This window comes from Ranitomeya imitator, chromosome 5 (assembly GCF_032444005.1).
Source record: "Ranitomeya imitator isolate aRanImi1 chromosome 5, aRanImi1.pri, whole genome shotgun sequence".
Classification (NCBI taxonomy): domain Eukaryota; kingdom Metazoa; phylum Chordata; class Amphibia; order Anura; family Dendrobatidae; genus Ranitomeya; species Ranitomeya imitator.
Genome location: NC_091286.1, coordinates 630,547,087 through 630,565,619, shown reverse-complemented (window position 1 = coordinate 630,565,619; position 18,533 = coordinate 630,547,087).

Here is an 18,533-nt window from a genome sequence, read left to right as displayed (position 1 = left end):
AATCTGAACTGCTAATAATACGACTGAGTTGCTGCATAGGTACAGCAGCATTTATTGGCTCGTGTGCCAGGCTGCCCAGAGTCAATGACAAACTGTCCTCAGTTGGAAGTATATGGCCTGGGACCTCTGTATCCCTCCAGCCATGTTTGAGTGTTGCCTATGAACAGTGTGGAGTGCCACCCTGCTGAAAACAAAGTTTTTTAACATGCTTCTCCTCATGCTTGTCCTCGAAAATTGCCCCTTGGCTGGAGTTTTGCGTACCGGGCTACGGTGGGTACAGGAAACCACTCCCTGAGACATCAGTGGATGACAAGCCTGATAAAGGTGTAAATGTTGCCTGTTCCTCCTGCTCCTCTTCCTCCTGTGCCACCACCTCTTCCATCATTGCCTGAAGGGTATTTTAAAACAGACATAGCATTGGGATATTAATGCTGATGATGTCGTCATCAGCATTGACCATGTTGGTGGAATATTGAGAGCAGCGCAACACGGCATGTACGTTCTGCATGGAGGCCCACTCATTTGTTGTGAAGTGGTGTTCTGCCTAGTGTGACACGTGCGTGCTACAACTGAAACTCCACTATTGCCTGCTTCTGCTTGCACAGTCACTCCAATACATGCAAGTTGGAGTTCCACCTTGTTGCCACATCACATATGAGGCAGTGAGCTGGAAGGCAGAAGTGAAGCTGCAGCACAGGCAGGCGAGCAGCAGCAGGGTGAAAATGCCGAAAGCGCTCACACAATGCACACATTTTTGGCAGCAAGTCAGATATGTATGGGTAGTTCTTCAGAAAGATCTGCACAACCAAATTCATCACATGTGCCTGGCAAGAGATGTGAGTTAACCCGGCTAAGCCCCGTGCTGCTACCAGATTTCACCCGTTATTGCAAACAACCATATCGGGCTTCAAGTTCACGGGCATCATCCAGTCATCTGTCTCCTGTTAATTGCTATCTACAGCTCCTGTGCGGTGTGTAATCTGTCCCCAATACAAATGAGTTGCAGAACAGCGGACTTGTGTTTCCCCCTGGCTGTGCTGAAATTGATGGTGCAGGGTTCACTATGACTGGATTAGGAGGTGGTGGAGGAAGTGGAGCATGCGGAAGAGGCAACATGTACCGAGAAACGTCCAACAATCCTCGATGGTGGAAGAACATTTGTTAGAATGTCTTTCGCCTCTGTCCCAGCTGCCACTACATTGACCCATTAAGAAGTTAGGGAGATGTAACATCCCTGGCCACGCTTTCTGGTCCACATGTCTGTTGTAACATAGGCCTTGCCAGTAATGGCGTTGTGCAGTGTGCATCTTATCTGGTCAGAAACGTGTGTGCAGGGCAGGGATATCCCGATTGGCAAAGTAGTGGTGGCTTGGAATAACGTGCTCTGGGACAGCTTCCGACATCAGTTTTTTTAAAAGGACAGTCTCCACCAGCCAGAATGGCAGCATTTGAAATGCCAGTTATTTAGAAATGCTGACATTCAGGCACATGGGGCTGATGAGCTGTGTTGGTTTAGTGCTAGACATAGCTCCTTCAGAGATATCTTTGAACTCTGTGCTGCTTCACTGATTAATGCCCTCTTTCCCCAGCTGAGAGTTTTTGTGGTACCATATTCTTTCCATTTGATGATAATGGATTTGATGGTGCTCTTGGGGATCATCAGAGATTGGGATTTTTTTATAACCCAACCTTGACTTGTATTTCTCAACAACTTTGTCTCTAACTTGTTTGGAGATCTCCTTGATCTCCATGGTGTTGTTTGGTTAGTGGTGCTTCTTGCTTATTGTATCTGAAGCCTCTGTGGCCTTTCAGAAAAGGTAAAGTGTATACACTGACAGACCATGTGACCCTTGCACACAGGTAGACTTCCTTTCACTTAGCATGTGACTTTTGAAGGTAATTGCTTGCACCAGAAATTTTTAGGAGCTTCATCGCAAAAGGGATGAATACATACGCTCATGCGAATTGTTAGCTACTTGATCCCATGACTTTAATTTATGCCTATATTTTTTCACTTCACATCACCAGCTTAGACTATTTAGTGCTAAATGCCGATGCATCACACACTGGTCGGATTGCGAAAATCCTTATACACAGGTACACAGGTTGTAATGTAACAAAATAGGTAAAAAGCTAAGGGAGTGAATACTTTTGCAAACCACTGCATATATCATTCAGTATGTACAGGGTGGCCATGTATATGGATACACCTAAATAAAACGGGAATGGTTGGTGATATCAACTTCCTGTTTGTGGCACATTAGTATATGGGAGGGGGGAAACTTTTCAAGATGGGTGGTGACCATGGTGGCCATATTGAAGTCGGTTATCTTGGATCTAACTTTATTTTTTCTAATGAGAAGAGAGTCATGTGACACATCAAACTTATTGAGAATTTCACACGAAAAACAAAGTTGTGCTTGGTTTTAACGTAATTTTATTATTTCATGAGTTATTTACAAGCTTCTCTTTGTTTACAGAGATTGACATGAGGTTAATACGTGAGGAGCGGATAGAAATTGTATTGATGTCTTGTGAGCGCAGTACCCGGGTCATTGCAGCAGATTTCAATGCAAGGCACCCTACGCAAGAAAACAGTCACCATTCCCATGTTATTTAGGTGTATCCATATAAATGGTCCACGCAAAAAAGCTTGCCTCATCACTGAACATAATGTTCTGTTTAAACTGAGGGTCCTGTTCCAATTTTTGGCATGCCCATTCTGCAAATTCAGCGCTCCGATCTGGCATAAGTCAAACATCCCTTGGGCTGAAAATAGCTACTCACAGATGGCACCCTTATAAAATCCAGCTGCTGCAACGAGGATGAGCCAGATTGGGGAGAGTGTTTTTAGCTGTATGTTTTGGGTCAATATCCTGTTGCAAAACCCCTGACCTGCAACTGAGACCAAGCTTTCTGACACTGGTCAGCACATTTCCCTCTAGAATCCCTTGATAGTCTTGAGATTTAATTGTACCCTGCACAGATTTTAGACACCCTGTGCCAAATGCAGCAAAGCAGCCCCAGAACATAACAGAGCCTCCTCCATGTTTCACAGTAGGGACAGTGTTATTTTCTTAATATGCTTCATTTTTCTGCCTGTGAACATAGAGCTGATGTGCCTTGCCAAAAAGTTGGATTTTTGTCTCATCTGTCCATAGGACATTCTCCCAGAAGCTTTGTGACTTGTCAACATGTAGTTTGGCAAATTCCAGTCTGGCTTTTTTATGTTTTTTTTCAACAATGGTGTCCTCCTTGGTCTTCTCCCATGAAGTCCACTTTGGCTCAGACAACGACGGATGGTGCAATCTGACACTGATGTGCCTTGAGATGGAAGTTCACCTTTAATCTGCTGAGAAGTTTTTCTGGGCTCTTTTGTTACCATTCGTATTATCTGTTTCTTTGATTTGGCTTCAATTTTCCTCCTGCGGCCATGTCCAGGGAGGTTGGGTACAGTCCCATGGATCTTAAATTTCTTAGTAATATGTGCAACTGTAGTCACAGGAACATCAAGCTGCTTGGAGATGGTCTTATAACTTTTACAATTAACATGTTTATCTATAATTTTCTTTCTAATCTCTTGAGACAACTCTTTCCTTCGCTTCCTCTGGTCCATGTTGAGTGTGATACACACCATGTCACCAAACAGCATAGTGAGTATCTGTAGCCCTATATACAGGCCCACTCACTGATTTCAAGATTGTAGACAGCTGTGATGCTAGTTAATGGACACACCTTGATTTAACATGTCCCGTTTGTCACATTATTTTCAGGGGTACCATCATTTCAGTCCAGGCCTATTTCACACCTAGTCCACACCTATCCTCAAAAAGCCCTCTCTTGACCCATCCTCTGTATCTAGCTATCGCCCTATATCACTTCTCCCCTATGCCTCCAAGCTACTGGAACAGCACGTCTACCTTGAACTGTCCTCCCATCTCTCTTCTTGCTCCCTCTTTGACCTCTTACAATCTGGCTTCCGGTCACAACACTCCACTGAAACTGCCCTAACTAAGGTCACCAATGACCTCTTAACCGCCAAGAGCAAGCGACACTACTCTGTCCTCCTCCTCCTGGACCTGTTGGCTGCCTTTGACACAGTGGAACAGTCCCTATTATTACAGACCTTCTCATCCCTTGGCATCACAGACTTGGCCCTATCCTGGATCTCATCATACCTAACAGACCAGACATTCAGCGACTCCCACTCACACACCACCTCCTCTCACCTCGCCCCCTATCTGTCGGAGTCCCACAAGGTTCAGTCCTAGGGCCTCTTCTCCATTTACACCTTTGGCCTGGGACAGCTCATAGAATCTCATGGCTTTCAGTATCATCTCTATGCTGATGACACACAGATCTACATCTCTGGACCAGATATCACCTCCCTACTAACCAGAATCCCTCAATGTCTGTCCACTATTTCATCCTTCTTCTCCTCTAGATTTCTGAAACTTAACATGGACAAAACAGAATTCATCATCTTTCCCCCATCTTACGTGACCCCCCCAACGAATCTATCCATTACATTAAATGGCTGCCCACTCTCCTCAGTCCCACAAGCTCGCTGCCTCGGGGTAATCCTTGATGCTGATCTCTCCTTCAAACCACATATCCAAGCCCTTTCCACTTCCAGCCGACTTCAACTCAAAAATATTTCACAAATCCGTTCATTCATCAACCATGAATCTGCAAAAACCCTAGTCCATGCCCTCATCATCTCTCGCCTTGACTACTGCAACCTCCTGCTCTGTGGCCTCCCCTCTAACACTCTCGCACCCCTCCAATCAATTATAAACTCTGCTGCCCTACTAATCCACCTGTCCCCACGCTATTCCCCGGCCTCTCCCCTCTGTCAATCCCATCACTGGCTCCCCATTGCCCAGAGACTCCAGTACAAAACCGTAACCATGACGTACAAAGCCATCCATAACCTGTCTCCTCCATACATCTGTGACCTCATCTCCAGGTACTTACCGACACGCAACCTCCGATCCTCACAAGACCTCCTTCTCTACTCTTATCTCCTCTTCCCACAATCGTATACAAGATTTCTCTCGCGTATTACCCCTACTCTGGAACCCTCTACCCCAACATATCAGACTCTCACCTACAGTAGCATCGAAACATTCAAAAAGAACCTGAAGACTCACCTCTTTCGGCAAGCCTATAACCTGCAGTAACCACCGATCGACCAAACCGCTGCACGACCAGCTCTTTCCTCACCTACTGTATCCTCACCCATCCCTTGTAGATTGTGAGCCTTCATGGGCAGGGTCCTCTCTCCTCCTGTACCAGTTATGACTTGTATTGTTTAAGATTATTGTACCTGTTTTTATTATGTATACCCCTCCTCACATGTAAAGCGCCATGGAATAAATGGCGCTATAACACTAAATAATAATAATAATAATAATCATTTCAGTCCAGGCCTATTTCATGAGTTTTATTTTTTAAAAATTCTGTGAATGCATGGTTGAAAAGAAATGTCTGACTTCATTTGTTCATTTTCATAGATCTTTTATTTATTATCAATTTTGTCAGAGTAAAGTTATTTCTGTGACCATTGTGGGTTTTACTGTCATTAAACGAGGGGTACCAACAATTTTGACCACATGTGTATATATGCAGTATTTTACATATTTTATACTTTTTTTGCAGAATCCTCTTTTAGATTTTTCAGTCTCTGTCATTCATTGTTAAATATAGTACTATTCAGGTGATATTGTGTGGAATGACACCATAAAAGTTGAAATAATCTTAAAAGCAATCCATTTTCTTTATTCCAGGAATTTGTTTCAGAATACAAGCACCATGCACTATGAAGCTCAAAAACTTTTGAGTTTAATATCTCAAGAATCTAATTTTTTACCATTATCTGTCATGCTTCAGTTTGAATAGCTAAAATGCGCTTTACATGAGCTGCTATTAGAACATCTCATACCTTTTTCAGCGATCTCCTCATTCTACTTCATCTGATAACACTGATTTCCTTAAAATGATTTTGTTTTAATTCCTCTTTCAGACACCTACAGTATCTGGAAGAAACACTAAAAAGGGTAATTGAACATGAAGACTCAACAAGTCACACGGGTGCAGTGTAATGTAAAAAAGAAGAAATTTGATCACAAAAATGTAAAATGGACCAATGGTGAACTTGAGTTAAAAAACACCATATTTACATATCAGGCCATTCCATCACACCTATTCCAACTTTATTTTGCTACCGCTTTGTATATCAGATGTCTAGTAGCTGGTGCAGTCAATCACCAAAGAACAAACACAAAGCCTGTGAGTTAGGTAAACCCCAGCTACCACAAGAGGTAGTGCGTTCTCCTGAAATGGAAGTCTTTAAACAGAGGCTGGACAGACATCTGTCTAGGATGGTTTAGTGAATCCTGAGCTGAGCTGTTGGACACGATGACCCAGAAGGTCCCTTCCATCTCTAACATTCTATAATTTTTTGATAATAAGGACTTGAGATACCCAGTTAATAAAATAGATAAATCTTTATTGCATATGAAATACAATAACGCAACTTTAAATAGATGTCACAAAGCATGTGTCCAAACTGGAAATACATGTATTTCCCTAAAAATATATAGTCCACTTAATATAACTAAGTTCATACATGCAGTATGACAGTACATATACTAATAAGGGAAAAGGAGCTGTAATGGGGAAATACATGTATATCCAGTTTGGATACATGCTTTGTTTCCTCTATCAGGACCATCCGAATAATTTACATCATAGTTTTTCAGTATTCCGGCTATATCTGTGTCCTTTAGATGACCCATATTTTTATAGTTGTTTTGTTGTATTTCATCTACTATATAATTGTCTAAGGGGTACTTCCGTCTGTCCTTCTGTCTGTCTGTCTGTAACGGTTATTCGTTTGCTGATTGGTCTCGGCAGCTGCCTGTCATGGCTGCCGCGACCAATCAGCGACGCGCACAGTCCGGAAGAAAATGACCACTCCTTACTCCCTGCACTCACTGCCCGGCGCCCGCATACACCCCTCCAGTCTGCCCTCACACAGGGTTAATTTCAGCGGTAACGGACCACGTTATGCCGCGGTGTAATGCAGTCCGTTACCACTGCTATTAACCCTGTGTGACCAAGTTTTTTACTATTGACGCAGCCTATGCAGCGCTAATAGTAAAAACATTGAATGTCAAAAATAATAAAAAAAATAAAAGATGATTATATACTCACCTATGCCGCCTTTCCCGCTCCTCGCGATGCAACCAGCAAGTTCCAGTCGCACGGATGGTCTGGCAGAAGGACCTGCCATGACGTCGCGGTCATGTGACCGCGATGTCATCACAAGTCCTGCGCGCCTGCTCGGAAAGGACCTGCCGTGACGTCATGGTCATGTGACCGCTACACGGTCATGTGACCGCGACGTCATGACAGGTCCTGCACGACAAGGACCTGGCGTGATGTCACGGTCATGTGACCGCGACACAGTCACGTGACCGCGACGTCAGCACACCCTGGGACCGGAAGATGCCGCCTGCACCCCACACAGGCGACAGTGCTACAACGTGCCTGCGGAAGGTGAGTATATATATATATATTTTTTTTTTTTTAACCTGTGTCATACGTGGCTGGGCAATATACTACCTAGCTGGGCAATGTACTACATGGGCTGTGCAATATGCTACGTGGCTCTGTGCTGTATACTACGTCACTGGGCAATATACTATGTGGCTCTGTGTTGTATACTATGTCACTGGGCAATATACTACGTCACTGGGCAATATACTACGTAACTGGGCAATATACTACGTAACTGGGCAATATACTATGTGGCTCTGCTGTATACTATGTCTTTGGGCAATATACAATGTAACTGGGCAATATACTACGTCAATGGGCAATATACAATGCAACTGGGCAATATACGACGTGGCTGGGCAATATACTACGTGGCTGGGCAATATACTACGTGGACATACATATTCTAGAATACCCAATGCGTTAGAATCGGGCAACCATCTAGTACCTAATAAAAATGTATCTATTTTATTTACGGGTAACAAAAAAGGCCCAAATTGAAAAGTATTTTTCCAAGTTTCTCCACCATGCTCACAACCCCAGTGGGGGAGCTTACCGGGGAGATAATCTCTCACAATGACCAAAAGGACACTCCCACAAACAGTAACATAGAAGAAAAAGCGGAGTTAATGTCCATAAAAATTAGCAAATTTTATTGGTTACTAGTGTTGAGCGATACCGTCCGATACTTGAAAGTATCGGTATCGGATAGTATCGGCCGATACCCGAAAAATATTGGATATCGCCGATACCGATATCCGATACCAATACAAGTCAATGGGACACCAAGTATAGGAAGGTATCCTGATGGTTCCCAGGGTCTGAAGGAGAGGAAACTCTCCTTCAGGCCCTGGGATCCATATTAATGTGTAAAATAAAGAATTAAAATAAAAAATATTGATATATTCACCTCTCCGGCGGCCCCTGGACATCACGCTGGTAACCGGTAGGCTTCTTTGTTTAAATTGAGTGTGTTTAGGACCTGCGAACGACGTCGCGGCTTCTGATTGGTCGCGTGCCGCTCATGTGACCGCCACGCGACCAATCAGAAGCCGCGACGTCATTGTCATTCACTAAACTCCTAATTCTAGGAATTTAGGACCTGCGAATGACGTCGCGGCTTCTGATTGGTCGCGTGGCGGTCACATGAGCGGCACGCGACCAATCAGAAGCCGCGACGTCATTCCCAGGTCCTAAAGGCGCTTATTTTAAACAAAGAAGCCTGCCGGTTACCAGCGTGATGTCCAGGGGCCGCCGGAGAGGTGAATATATCAATATTTTTTATTTAAATTCTTTATTTTACACATCCCTATGGATCCGATACCGATACCCGATACCACAAAAGTATCGGATTTCGGTATCGGAATTCCGATACCGCAAGTATCGGCCGATACCCGATACTTGCGGTATCGGAATGCTCAACACTATTGGTTACACAAATAACAACAATAGCAATATATAAACAATTCATAATCCAATAACAGTTAGTTACAAGCAAAAAAGAGGGTGGAGGTAGCAAAGATGGAAAAAACACGGCATGGATAATCCTAATGCCATTTATATCTTTCTAAAGTGCATAGTGCAAATAGTGAATGGGCATAGGACTAGACTCTATAATATCTCCATAAGTCATAATCAATCCATGTGATCAGGTATACTGAGCCCTGCGCACAGGCTCAAAAACCAAAGGTCAGATCGGTAATAATAAAAAAGGGGAGGTGAACCCACACTAGTCTTTGCCCAGATGATGGCAGCCAGGAGAATCCACGCCGTGGCCCCAACACGCGTTTCGCATCAGCTTCTTCAGGGGGCGGTCAGGGGGCAAATACCGCTTCTGATCGGTGATGAAATCATCACATAGGTCAGGGAGCCACTGTTCCCACACTGTCAAAAGAAAACATGAGCGTGCAGCTGTTATCGGAGGTATAAAGTTCACCTCCGGTCACTGATGTCAGCTAATGAGACAACAGCTCCCATCAGCCGACACTTGCTGCCACTAATAACAGTGAGAGCAGGAGCGGCTGAAGGGAGTATTAATCAATCAGGTCCTGCATTGTAAAGAAATAATAAAAAAAACCTGTAACCAGCCAAGAAAAACTCACAGCTGGGGGCTGCAACCCTCAGTTGTCAGCTTCTGCAAGTCTGGTTATGAAGAATAGAGGGGTCCCCACACCATATTTTTTAATTATTTAAATAAATAATTTAAAAAAATGTATGGTTCTCCCTATTTTTGACAACCAGCCTTGCTAAAGCTGACAGCTGGGGGCTGGTATTCTCAGGCTCGTAAGAGGCCATGGATATTGCTGCCCCCAATCCTAAAAAACAAGCCCACAGCCACCCAGAGAAGGCATATCTATTAGAAGCGATAATTCTGGTGCTTTACGTGGCTCTTCCCGCTTGACCTGTAGCGATGGCCAGTGGGGTTCATATTTTTTGGGTTGATGTCACCTTTGTATTGTCAGGTGGTATCACGCCCATAGGTTACTAATGGAAAGGTGTCTATAAGACACGTGTCCATTACTAATCCTATAGTTATATGGTCAATTAGGACACAACAATAAAGTCTTTTATTAGTAATAAAACACAGGTTTCCATTTTTATTTAAAAATAATAAACACAGTTATATTCACGTAATGCCTAATTCCACTGAATCCCTCATCTCCTGTAAGAAAACAAAGATAACAAACAACAATAGCCCTCAACTATACGTCGTTCTGCCCCACATTGTAATCCATGTCTGGGGATAAACAGTTTTCAACCTGCACTGTGCCAAGATATGACCATCCATGCTGAGAACCACTGGGGAATGAGCTGCTGTGAGCGCAGCGTCAGTGACTAAAGATGAAGTCATCGAGGTTACCTCTGGTCACTGAGGTTGCATTTCCAGGTGGGGTGAACTGCAGTGACCTCAACACTCTTGGAAAAGTCAGTGATGAGGTCACCGCTGTTCAAGCTCAGTGACTTCACTGCAGGACTTTATTCTGGCTTTGGGTTTATTTGCAATATAACTACAGTGCCTTGGGAAAGTATTAGCCCCCCCTGGAACTTTTCAACCTTTTCCCACATATCATACTTCAAACATAAAGATACCAAATGTAAATTTTTGGTTAAGAATCAACAAGTGGAACACAATTGTGAAGCTGAATGAAATTTATTGGATATTTAAAATTTTGGGGGAAATTCAAAAACTGAAAAGTAGGGCGTTCAATATTATTCGGCCCCTTTAACTTAATACCACCTTTTGCTGCGATTACAGCTGCAAGTCGCTTGGGGTATGTCTCTATCAGTTTTGTACATCGAGAGACTGAAATTCTTGCCCAATCTTCCTTGGCAAACAGCTCGAGCTCAGTGAGGTTTGATGGAGATCGTTTGTGAACAGCAGTTTTCAGCTCTTTCCACAGATTCTCGCTTGGATTGAGGTCTGGACTTTGACTTGGCCATTCTAACACCTGGATACATTTATTTGTGAACCATTTCATTGTAGATTTTGCTTTATGTTTGGGATCATTGTCTTGATGGAAGACAAATCTCCGTCCCAGTTTCAGGTCTTTTGTAGACTCCCACAGGTTTTCTTCAAGAATGGTCCTGTATTTGGCTCCATCCTTCTTCCCATCAATTTTAACCATCTTCCCTATCCCTGCTGAAGAAAATCAGGCCCAAACCATGATGCTGCCACCACCATATTTGACAGTGAGGATGGTGTGTTCAGAGTGATGAGCTGTGTTGCCTTTACGCCAAACATATCTATCGTTTGGCATTGTTGCCAAAAAGTTTGATTTTGGTTTCATCTGACCAGAGCACCTTCTTCCACATGTTTGGTGTGTCTCCCAGGTGGCTTGTTGCAAACTTTAAACAACACTTTTTATGGATATCTTTGAGAAATGGCTTTCTTCTTGCCACTCTTCCATAAAGGCCAGATTTGTGCAGTGTACAATTGATTGTTGTCCTATGGACAGACTGTCCCACCTCAGCTGTAGGTCTCTGCAGTTCATCCAGAGTGATCATGGGCCTTTTGGCTGCATCTCTGATCAGTCTTCTCCTTGTTTGAGATGAAAGTTTAGAGGGACAGCCGGGTCTTGGTAGATTTGCAGTGGTATGAGACTCCTTCCATTTCAATATGATCACTTGCACAGTGCTCCTTGGGATGTTTAAAGTTTTGGAAATCATTTTGTACCCAAATGTGACTTTAAACTTCTACACATCATTATCTCGTACCTGCCTGTTGTGTTCCTTGGTCTTCATGATGCTCTCTGTGCTTCAAACAGAAACCTGAGACTATCACAGAGCAGGTGCATTTATACGGAGACTTGATTACACACAAGTGGATTATATTTATCATCATTAGGCATTTAGGACAACATTGGATCATTCAGAGATCCACAATGAACTTCTGGAGTGAGTTTGCTGCACTGAAAGTAAAGGGGCCGAATAATATTGCACGCCCCACTTTTCAGGTTTTGAATTTCCACAAAAATGTAAAATAACCAATAAATTTCGATCAACTTCACAATTGCGTTCCACTTGTTGATTCTTCACCAAAAATTTACATTTGGCATCTTTGTGTTTGAAGCATGATGTAAGGGAAAAGGTTGAAAAGTTCCAAGGGGCCGAATACTTTTGCAAGGCACTGTATATTAGTGTAACTGTGTTTTTGCTATTTTTAAATAAAGAAAATAAAACTGTGCTTAGTCTTATTTCTAATAAAAGACTTTATTCTTACTGTGTCTTTATTTACCATATAACTATAGGATTAGTAATGGATAGGTGTCTGATAGATGCTTCTCCAATACTAAGCCATGGGCTTGATGTCACCTGACAATACAAAGGTCACATCAACCCCACAAATATGAGCCCTTTTTGCCACCACTACAGGGCAAATGGGAAAAATAGGCAATGCACCAATTATGTGCCTTTTCTGGGCAGCTGCAGGCTGCTATTTTTCTTAAACAGTTTTTATTGAACATTTTCATATTTAACATATAAAAAGTAAAAAGGATCCATGCAAGGACAAGGAAAAGCAAAAAATAGCAAAACAGTCAAGTAAAACGGCATGACAATCAGTTAGAGCATAACCACCTTACATGAGTCGAATTCACTCAATAACCATTAATTGATTGTCCAGAGAGTTGCCATAATGCTGTCTTGAGTATCATATTCCTTATCATCATAAACATGTGATAAACAAAATAGAATGAAAAGAAGAAAAGAGTGTAGAGTAGGTAGTAGAAGTACAGAAAAAAGAGAAAGGAGGAATTAAGGGGGTCTGATTAAGAGGACAGAAGAAAGTGGGGGTAGGGGAGGAAGAGAAGGGAACTGAGGGGTGAAGTATGAGATCAGTTGAATCTCCCCTGTTTGTGTTAACTGCCTCTCTGTTCTACTCTACTTGGCTAATTTGTCTCCAAGAGTGTTAGGAATTCCAGCGATTCGTGAAATATATCAATTCCTGCCATGTTTTGTAAAACGTATCCTCACTCTGTGTCGTGGATAGCCTCTCCATCCTACATAGGAAATCCACTTCAACTATCCAATCCCCGATACTTGGGGCTGTCTTAGAATGCCACTTCCTAGGAATGATAGTGTGAGTGACTGTTATGCAATGTTTTAGGAGTCCTACCTTGATGGTCCTGAAGGAGCCTGCGATCATTGACAGTATGCCCAGCTGTGGGTTACTTTGAATGATGTCACCAGAAACCTTTGAATAAATTTCAAAGACCTTATTCCAAAGTCTTTTAATTGGTGGACAATCCCATCAGATGTGGAGCATGGTACCCTCAGATGCCTTGCATCTGCCGCAGAGGTCAGATACCAGTGGATATATCTTATGAAGGCGGGCTGGAGATCTGTACCACCTAGTTAAAGGTTTAAAGTTTGTTTTCTGAGCCCTACAAGCCAAAGGTAGCCTGTATGCACAAGAGAAAGCTTTTTTCCATTGCTAGAGAAAACTCTAGCCCAATCTCCCGTTCCCAATCCAAGGCAAACCATGACTAATTCTCAGCTCTCTCCGACATAAGAATTGAGTATACTTGTGAGACTGAGTGTGCAGGGCTCGTCTCTTGCATCATCAATGATTCCAGTGGCGTCAGATCTGTCTCGTTTAAAGGAGCCGGCTGGAGGGACGACACGAAGGAACGTAGTTGCAAATATAGTAACATAGTAACATAGTTAGTAAGGCCGAAAAAAGACATTTGTCCATCCAGTTCAGCCTATATTCCATCATAATAAATCCCCAGATCTACGTCCTTCTACAGAACCTAATAATTGTATGATACAATATTGTTCTGCTCCAGGAAGACATCCAGGCCTCTCTTGAACTCCTCGACTGAGTTTGCCATCACCACCTCCTCAGGCAAGCAAATAGTAACTCAAACCATGAGTTGTGGAGATCCGGAAATTCCTCCCTGAGTTCTGCCAGTGATTGCGTCTCTTTAATATCTTAGAGATGTGCATCAATTGAACCCTACTCCAACACCCAGGGAAAACTCGGGATTGTCAAACACTGGGGTCATGGAATCGGGGATGTTTGAGAAACCTTGTGCCAAAATAGAGGAGTCCCATATTTTAAGTAGATCACTTCAGAAAATGTAGAGAGTTGGTCCAGTTATGATGTATCTTAGGGTCCAAAGTAGTGAAGTCAGTGCCAGTGGTGAAAGAGACCAGCCTATTGAGACCCATTGTTTTCCTCCCTAATCATGAAACCAGTCCAAGGCCCATATCACTATGGCTGTCCGATGGCAGTATCTCAAGTTCGGCATGCCCCCACCGCCCTCTGATTTGGGTTTGCCAAGCAGTGAGTGAGCAAGTCGAGGTCTCTTCAGTCCCTATATGAACGTACTACAGACTGTGTTTAGATGCTTAAAAAATGTACATGTGAGTATCACCGGGACTGCCTGGAACAGGTACAACAGTCGGGGGAGAATACCCATTTTGATGACATTTATTCTACCAAACCAGGATAACTTAGCTCTCCCATATCTTTGAAGATCGGCTGTAATACAAGTTAAAAGAGGGGTGAAGTTGGCTTGATATAATTGAGATGTCTCTGATGTCAACTGTACTTCCAGATATTGCATTAATGTGGAACACCACTGAAAGGGAAATTAGTTTTGTAGCACCACCCTCTCCCTACCCGGCACGGTAATATTAAGTATCTCAGACTTAGATGTATTGATTCAGGCTGCTATTTTTAAGCTGGGGGGTAAATATCCATGGCCCCTTACCAGCCTGAGAATACCAGCCCCCAGATGTCAGCATTAGCAAGTCTGGGTGTCAAAAATGAGGGGGAGTCCATGCCGTTTTTTTTAAATTAATTAATTAAATAATTAAAAAATACAGCTTGGGGATGTTAGGGTTGGCGGAACGCACCGAATATATTTATTAAGTAGGATTGGTGCGTTCGCCACCCGGGATCCACCATGCAGGAAAGAGCCTGCTGCTAAGTGAATGGCGGCATTATATGGCGGTACAATGTGATTACACACACGGGTTAACTTCACCCTGTGTGAAGAAAGTGATCCCTGTTAAGTCACAGGGCCGCGGTACTGCACAGAGAGCGCAAGCAAGGAACCACAGAACTCTATCCCAGGACACAGGATTGGAGTTAGTGTAGACCTTTTGCGATCGACACCAAATTTGGGGTATCAGAGGAAACTATAATGCACAGAAGTGCATGCTGTGCCACACTAGCGGACGCCACTAACCACCCAGACTTGGGTAAGGTAAGCGCACTAATAGCGCATGGTGCTGCACTGGCAGTCACAGCAGTTAGACGCTGCTTCGTGTGTTAAGGCTGTGAGTTCAGCCAAGCGCTAGATTGCAACCATACACCTTACGCGAACAGTCATACACAAGGGATGGGTTTTTTAAGGAACGACTTGCACTCATCAACACATGCAGTATAACAATAGTATACTAGCGCATGGCCGTGCAGTCATGCAAAGCTTATATAGCTGCAGTACATTCAGGACCTTGCAAAGAAGCACCAATGGATTTGCAGCAGTACCTGAGCATGTGACCCTAGATCTCCATTGAGAGATCTTGCCCTGGGCATGTTCAGTGTGTGCAAAGCAGGATTTAGTCCTAGCACCTGCAGGACCTTCCTGAGCAAGTGACCCTAGATCTCCACTGAGAGAGCTTGCCCTGGGCATGCTCAGTGTGTGCAAAGCAGGACTTAGAACCAGAAAAGCCTGCTCACTGCAGATCAGTGCAGGGTACCATAGCAGAGCCTGAAGAGGCAGTAGTAACCCTTTGCACAGTACCAGTCTCAGTGAGACGCTGGGAGTGACGTCTCTGCTGAGCAGGCTCCACTGCGGCCGATGCAGAATGGGAGACCACAGCAGACACGGATCGAGATTCCCCCTGTGCAGCAGAGGAAACTCGACTCCTAACAGGGGATCCCTCTATTTTTGATAACCAACCTTGCTAACGCTAGCAGCTGAGGGTTACAGCTGTGAGTTTTGCATGGCTGGTTATAGAAAATACAATGGAACCCACAACGTTTTTCTAATTTTTTTAATTATTTACAGGGCAGGTGCTGGCTGATGAATAGTCCCATCAGCCGCTCCTGCTCTCATTGTTATTAGCAGCAGCAGGTGTAGGCTGATGGGAGTAATAGTCCCATCACCCATCAGCAACCGCCTGCTGTCACTCTTCTCAATTGAATACAACTCTCATCATTCTCTCCTGCTCATGATGATCACCGTCAGAGCAGGTGAGAATGATAAGAGTCGTCTTCAGCACCAGGCGCTGGGGAACAGCGCTTACTGTACCGCTGTTTCCCTGGCACCTGCCATGTGGTACTGATGAGGCACTTGTGTGCCACACATATTACACACACGAACACTGACATCTCTGGTACCGATTTGACATTAGCGTTAGCGCCGTGGGAAAATTTTTATTGGTGCTCACGCTGACATCAGATAAGTGAAGTGAGTTCAGTGGCTGTGAATGCCCAGGACCTTTCTGATGGCACCAGGAGCAGGAGAACTCTCTCACACTCAAGGTGATGTCAGACAGGTCCAACAAGTTCACCGAGAGACACTGGGCAGCAGTAACACATGATGCTCAGCGTCTTTGCTGGATGACAGGCTATATGGTCAAATCATACAACCATGCAGCCTGCCATCTAGATGTAGCAGAGATAGACCCGTCATGAGACGAATGGATTATCATCTTCCCTGTGGAAAGGTGAGGAATATTGTTATTTTTTATTTTAACGCTTTTGCAGAAGATAATTGATTCGGTGGAATGGGCAATGTCATAAGTATGGGTTAATTAAGATTAAGTCATTATTTCAATTAAAGGACTTTTTTCTGGGTGTCTGTGCTTTTATACAATATGATTATGGGTTTAGTAATGGGGGTGTCTTCTTGACACCTGTCTATTACTAACCTCTGGGCTTTGATGTCACCTGACAATAAAAAGGTTACATAAACCCCCCAACTATCACTCCACTTGCCACCGCTACAGAGCAAGTGGGAAGAGCAAGGCTAAGTGACAGAATTGGCACATCTTAGAGATGTGCCTTTTCTGGGGTGGCTGAGAGCTGATGTTTTTAGCCTTGGGGCAGTATCCATGGCCCCTTCCTAGGTTATTAATATAATCCTACAGCTGTCTGCATAAAAATTGCTGGTTATTAATTATAGTGGTTCCTTACGTAATTTTTTTTGGGGGTCTCCATTTTAATAGCCAGTGAATGCTAAGTATGCAGCTGTGAGCTAATATTAATAGCCTGGGAAGCTCCATGAGAATTACCTCCTTCCCAAGCTATAAACATCTGCCTCCAGCCGTCAGCTGTCCCTCTGCTGGTCAAGAAAATTACACCGGAGCCCATGCCATTTTTTTCTGAAAAATAATCTTTTAATAATCAAAAACATGTACAGTAAGCTGCACACGCATTGTACTAATTGTATAAGTCATTGATATCTGTATATTTATCTACTCTATGTGTATATACTGTGTGCAATCCATCTATTCTATGCTTTCGGCTCCTGCTGTGATTTTACAGTACATGGCTACTGAATTGCCAGCTTTTATTAGATAGATAGATGCAACATATATTCATAATGGAATCAATGGTGCTATATAAATAAATAATAATAATAATAATAATAATACTGTATATATATGTGTGTCACTGACATCTATATATCTATCTATTCTATGTGTATATATCTATTCTATCTATTCTATTCTGACTTGTCACGCTGTGATTTTACTGTACATGGCAGATGAATTGCCTGCACTTCATCTATATCTATCTATCCCATCCATTTCACCTTTTTTTTCATGCGCCCAGACCTTTTTGTTGAGTCTAGCAGGAAAATATTCGGCATTCCCATGGAGTTGCATTGGATCCGTTATTCGGTACAAATACATGGATATTAGAAAGTGTTTGTGCCGATTTTCCTGAATCCGAATATTTCACTATTCGCTCATCACTACTGGTAAATGAATTGCAACTAGGACCTAAGATCAGGCAAGTTGTGGAGAGAGAGCTGTTTAATATATCTATTGCTGGCAGGAGAAAGGCCAGGGAAGAAAAAGTACACATCACACAGTGGTTTTTAAATTAATGCAGAGTCTGGCATAAAGCCGGGTTGACACTCTCCAGTAACAGGAGAATGTATCAGGGCTGGAAGTATTGCACAAGGCTGCTCAGTGTGGTGATCTGACACTGAGAGGAGCAGAGCAGTGCACAGTGAGTTTTGGTCCATGAAACAAAGAGAATATATGCACATAAGAGTATACTCAGTAAGAAATTTGCAGTTGTTAAATGGATATCGGTCATAGAAGTCCGACAAGGAGTTAGAATCAAAATCTAGTGTTTGCGACTTTTCGGTATTTTTTGTGATGTATGTTATGTTTTAATCAGTACAGAGTGTGCTCCAGGAAGCTAGTGATTGCATCAGATTTACATGCAACATTTTAGTGGACATGCCCCCTCTGTTATATATTATTACAGAAAAAAAATT